Here is a 5,592-nt window from a genome sequence, read left to right on the forward strand (position 1 = left end):
AAGACAAGTAGTACTGGAAGCGACCACCTTTTTGTATGGAAAACTGTTCATCATCAAAAGTGTCTGTCAACACAATTAGGCTTTTTGGATAAACTGAATCCAAATGCATTTTAAAACTTCACTTTTTCCTCTCCTGAGAGCTCAAATATCAGTGGCGCTGCACTTTAAACTCACAGGCCCTCGCCTTGTTTAGGGCCGTTCTGTAAATGCTTCACCCCATGGATTTCAATGAGATTATATGAATCATAAAATCATAGAAAAATACTTCTGAAAGGGACTTCAGGAGGTTTTACCTCCTGCTGAAGGCAGGGTCATCATCCCTGCCTAAACCTTTCCAGACCAGCACCACGATCTTCCAGTGATAAAGACTCTGCAGCCTTCTTTGGTAATCTGTTCTGCATAGTTAAGTATAAATGTAACTTGCAAAGATATATATATCTAGATAGATAGATAGATAGAAAGAATCTTTGCAGGAAGGGGGCCATATCTCTACAGGATTGGGGCTGTCTTTTTTTATTTGACAGCCTGTGAAGATTTATTAATGTACTTATCTCTATCCACTGTAAAAAGCCTTGTTGAAGTCTCGAGACATGGAGGGTTAATCACATGCAACTCTGCCTGCGTGCAATTCCCGTCAAAGAGGAGGGCAGTACTTGTGTAAAGGCAATGCCATGGTACATGCATGCTTCAGTGTTTCCAGGAATGTTTTTATTTGTTTTTACTTCTAATCATCTGATTTGTGCTCTTTACTGACTGCATTTCTCCCTGTTTTGATAATAAAAAATCATTAAGTCCTTTACCTATTCTTAGTTATAGGCAGCTTGACTTTCCGGTCTCAGTGCTTCCATAATAGGTTTGGGTTTATTTGTTTAAAACAATTATTGCCACTCATTTTGTTTTAAATGGAAACATTTTCTTTCTCACTCTCTCAGGTTTTATACAATTCCTGCTTAAATAAGAATACACTGAAGTAGACAGGGTCCCTAATAACCTTGCCACACATAAACAGAAGGAAGTTTGCAACCATCAGAATAGCAACAGAAAAGCCTTCCAATAGGGGCACTGAAGGCAAACACCCAAACTAGTTTTAAGATGGAGCTCGATACATTTATTAAGGATTCATTCATTTATTTTAAAATTTATCCAGGAACTGGATTTTATGATATGGTTGCCAGGGACACCAGGGAACTGAACTCAGTTTGAATAAGTCAGATTCAAAATTAACATCATAATTTTACAGGCCTAGTAAAGAGTGTCGGCTGAATTTTTGACAGCGTACCAGTCTCCGTCTCCTAAACAAGGACAGGTGCTTTGAATGTAAAAAGCAATCTGAGCTTTACATCCATATAAAAGCATTCATGTCCTTTGGCGTAGACATGTCCAGCTGGGTTAATGAAGGCTGTCAATTCCTTTGGCTAGGCCCTAATCCTGCAAATATTTACATATGTCCTTAAATTTATGACCCTGAGAAGTTCCCAAATCAACAGAACTTCTCTAGATCTTCAAGTGAAGCACTTATGGATATGTTTACAGGACTGGATCTCTTGTCATTAACTGCTAACAAATGCTCAGTCCGGAGGCCAATACTGTTTAATTAATTCCCTGACAGTACTACTTTTATATACCATAAAATGTACAGACTTCTCAATGTAAATGCTGGGACATAAGTGAAAAAGCAAGTGATTTGGGTGGTAATAAATCAGAAGTTCTTTCCTGAACGGATGCAAATTTCCTTCTGTCCTGTAAGTCAGGTGGGAGAAAACCCTGGTGCTTTCTTTCAAGCCCAGTCCTTCGACTGTTGTATATTGGGGACCAACACTGCATCCATGCAGAAAGCAGGTTCCTGTACAAGGCATATTAAATAGAGGATTATATTATTGATGTTGAGGTGATAGGTTTGGTTTGTTCGGTTTTGGGGGGGGGGAAGAAGGGTTCTGTCACAACCATTATTTTAGTATAATTCTTGTCTGTTATTAAAGCGGCTTTCCCTTCAGTAACAGCAACAAAGAATCCTGGATTGCAAACCACCTTGCTTCCCGATGAACTACAGACAATGCTCTATTGATTGCATGTAGTAGCTGTCCTCAGAAAATGTTTCCATCATAAATATGATTGTCACAACAATGATACTTTCTTTTACTCCTAAACCTGTACCAGTACCTACCCCTCAAAACCAGAAATGTGAATCCAGGCAGAAGGTTTTTGCCTGAAAAAGAAGCGTCAGAGACTCCATCGATTGCTATCGCTATTTCTTTTACAAGAAAAATGCTAAGATACTGCAGCGATAGGTGACAGCATAAAACCCTAAGGTAAATGGATCATTCTACCTGTAACTAAGCAGAGATAAACTAAAATCAGGTGTTCAAGTGATCTGTTGTTCAGTGACATTGTTTTCTTTTCACAGATGTATAAGATTTGCCATAATAAACTACAATGGTGTTGTTGATGTTGTCATCAATATATTGGTAAATTATCACTATAAGAGCACAGCATTGATAAACTGTCAATGTATAATGAGATTTTAGAACAAGGAGATATTGCAAATACACAGACAAGTATTTTGTGGACTAAAACCCACACGTACTGCTACTGAATGTCAGCCCCTAATACTTGACCTTGTACAGTGCTATTTACTGTTATGCTTCTCCTTACCACTCCTTTCAGACCAGCTGAAGCTCCTCCTGTTTGAATGCTGTACTTTTGGGAGTAAGTAGTTCTCCCCTGCCCTCTTCATTTGATGACCAGATTCTCAATATAGTGCAGCAATTAACAGAGAAAGGAGCTGGTATTGAAGGGAAGAAGGCATAAAACAGGATAGCCTGAGAACTCTCCCATCAAATGATATACTGCTCGATTTATACAGTTGCTGCAACGAATCGCTTAAGAGAAAACTGGAAGGAGATAGAAAAATGGGGCCCAATTAGTCCTCAACGTCACTGATGTTTTGCTCCATTTGTGTTGCATTGAATTTGGTGCATGTGGGGGCAAAGCTCAGGAAGCAAAAGAGCTTATAGGTAGCTCCTCCAGGGCTGAGAAGATAATTCAGCCTCTGTGATTTGGGGCTCTCCTGAGACAGCCAGTTGGTGCTAATTGCAATAGTACATTTTTGCCACAAGCACATCTGTCCATTAGGAAACAGACAAAGACAAGAATGTTTCGTTTTATTTAGGCCAGCAGATAGCCAGCAGATAGGGATCTTGGCCAGCACATGCCTGTGCAAAATCTGAACTGATGGGTTAGAAGTAAAAAGGCTCCTTGTCTGACCTCTGAGTCCTGTGGCTTACCCCAAGAGTATTTTAAGAGTGAGGCCAGCTCAAGGTCTAAGTTTAAGGGTGTTGCCACTACTATCCTTCAGGTCAACACCTATCTGGTCTCTTTCATAGTCAGGGTTTTAACATGCAACCCATTTCTGCACTTCAAAGTTCATAAAAATGGATTGTTCTTTCATCCATATCTGAAGGATATGCACCAGTTTGCCCAGAAATAAAACAGCTTAATTTTGACAATATTACATTGATTCTCCAGCCCTTGAATTGCCTATATTATAGCTGCCTGTTTTTCTGCTTGATATGTTGGCAAGAAATAGTCCAGTTATTCAAATGTGGCTACTACTTTAAAACTATCTATGCTCAAAGGAGACAAGTAAACACTACATTTTAATGTAGTATTTACACTTAAATATTTTTTTTTGATCATCCACTTCCTTGCTACTCTCTGCCTTTTAACTTTGTTATTTTCTTCCCGCTTTCATCAATAATTTTTATTTGCTGTATACACCCACTCAGCAACCTCATACTGCATGGTAGGTTTGCTTTTACTATACTGTTCTCCCTCTAGTGAAACATTTTTCCAGTGTGTCATGAATTCATCATTACTCCAGCAGAGGGAGAAGAGTAGCAGCAGAAAGATCAATTCATCAGTTCAGTGGACAAGAGTACTGACTGTCAAGTCAGAAAGTAGGAATAATATGGTCACATTAGAAACTGACTTTACAGGAGCTGGAGGTGGAAAGATAATTTTCTGTCTCACAGCTGGATCGTGCAACTTTACGTATGACAAGATGAGAAAGTTACCATTCTTGCATGGGCGCTTACTATTTTTCCTTAATCATTTGCAGGGCAATTGTCTTAAAGTATAAAAATAGTTTGGGGTTGTACTAAATAGCTCAGAGGGAAAAAGTATTCTGAATACGTAATAACACCTTGAAAAATAAATTTATATGGATGAAAAACAACTGGAAACATGAGTAAGCAGACTGGGACAGAGAGTAAAGTGGCTCAATGGAAAGGGCAACCCTAGAAACCAACAAAGGGAAACAAGGATCAAGACTAGAGCAGTTCAGACCCTTCAAATGTCTTCTTTGAGGAAGGGGTTTTGTAAAGGAAGCAGAACAGCCTAGGAGCTGTGTTTTTTTCAACTGAAGTGGTCCCAGAAGTGAGACTGTGGGTGGATGCACATATTTTTGGGCGGGAGAACAAGAATGGAGGTAAGTGAGCTGACTAAAAGAGAACAAGGGTGAATAACTTATTTGAGGAGGGGAAAGAGAGAGGTGGGAAAGATACTGAGGGAGAAGAAGAAACATGACAAAGAATGATACAATGTAGAAAACAATGTAGCAGAACAAACAAAGTATAAGGGAATGAAAGTAAAGGAGGAAAAAAGGAATGTCACCCACATAAAATGACAGAAAAAGATTTACATGATCTGTAACAGGACAGAAAAAGTGGGATGAAGCATGGAGGAGAAATACAAAACAAGATGAGACTAAGATTTCACTTTCCAGCTGATTAGATACAAAGCTAATTGACAATACTATAGTTCAGTATAGTACACAAACAGTACATGTTTTAAGATGCAGGGTGTGGTTGTTTGGGGGCATGGCATTGGCAAATCGATTAACAGTCTTCTTCCTTGGATGGGTGTTACTGACACTAGTCATAAGCATGAAAACATTGTCTCTAATGACCGAAGACTATCTGTCACATGAGAAAAAAGGATAGCAGCCCCCTGGGTTCGGGACTCCTGGCAAGTGTTAGGAAGGGAACCCTGACAGGATGAGTCTCAGCTAGAACAACAACTCTGTATATTGCAATTATACAATTTGGTTTTTTGCTTAACACAAATGTGGCAGTGTGATTCTTTGAGGCCTCTTGTGGCAACACCAGAGCCTATATAAGGATGCACGGAATTTCATAGTTTCATAGTTTCTAGGGTCGGAAGGGACCTGAGCAGATCATCAAGTCCGACCCCCTGCCATGGCAGGAAAGAGTACTGGGGTCAAACGACCCCAGCAAGGTGTTCATCTAACCTCACCTTAAAGACCCCCAGGGCAGGAGCCAGCACCACTTCCCTTGGAAGTTGGTTCCAGACCCTAGCCGCCCTGACCGTGAAGTCGCGCCTCCTGATGTCCAACCTAAACCTACCCTCTACCAGCTTGTGACCGTTATTCCTGGTCACTCCTGGTCATGCTCGGGGGAACAGTGACTCCCCCAATGTCTGCCTGGTTTTTTTTTTTTCTTTTTTCCCCCCACTCGCCTCTGCTCTGGGTCTGGTAAGGGGGCACGTGTGTAAGACACACGTGTGCCTGTGTCC

The 5,592-nt window shown here is 40.4% G+C and overlaps 1 long non-coding RNA gene across 1 annotated transcript in view; it reads right to left on the reverse strand.

Moving 5' to 3' along the window:
- Positions 1-5,592, reverse strand: part of LOC109289003 — an 11,347-nt gene continuing 5,755 nt past the window's right edge. Inside the window, exon 3 of the long non-coding RNA XR_002095279.1 lies at positions 1-2,891. This is a non-coding gene — a long non-coding RNA (uncharacterized LOC109289003). The remainder of the gene's footprint in view (positions 2,892-5,592) is intronic.

Source organism: Gavialis gangeticus, unplaced genomic scaffold, assembly GCF_001723915.1.
Source record: "Gavialis gangeticus isolate Ggan-Ray unplaced genomic scaffold, GavGan_comp1, whole genome shotgun sequence".
Lineage (NCBI taxonomy): Eukaryota > Metazoa > Chordata > Crocodylia > Gavialidae > Gavialis > Gavialis gangeticus.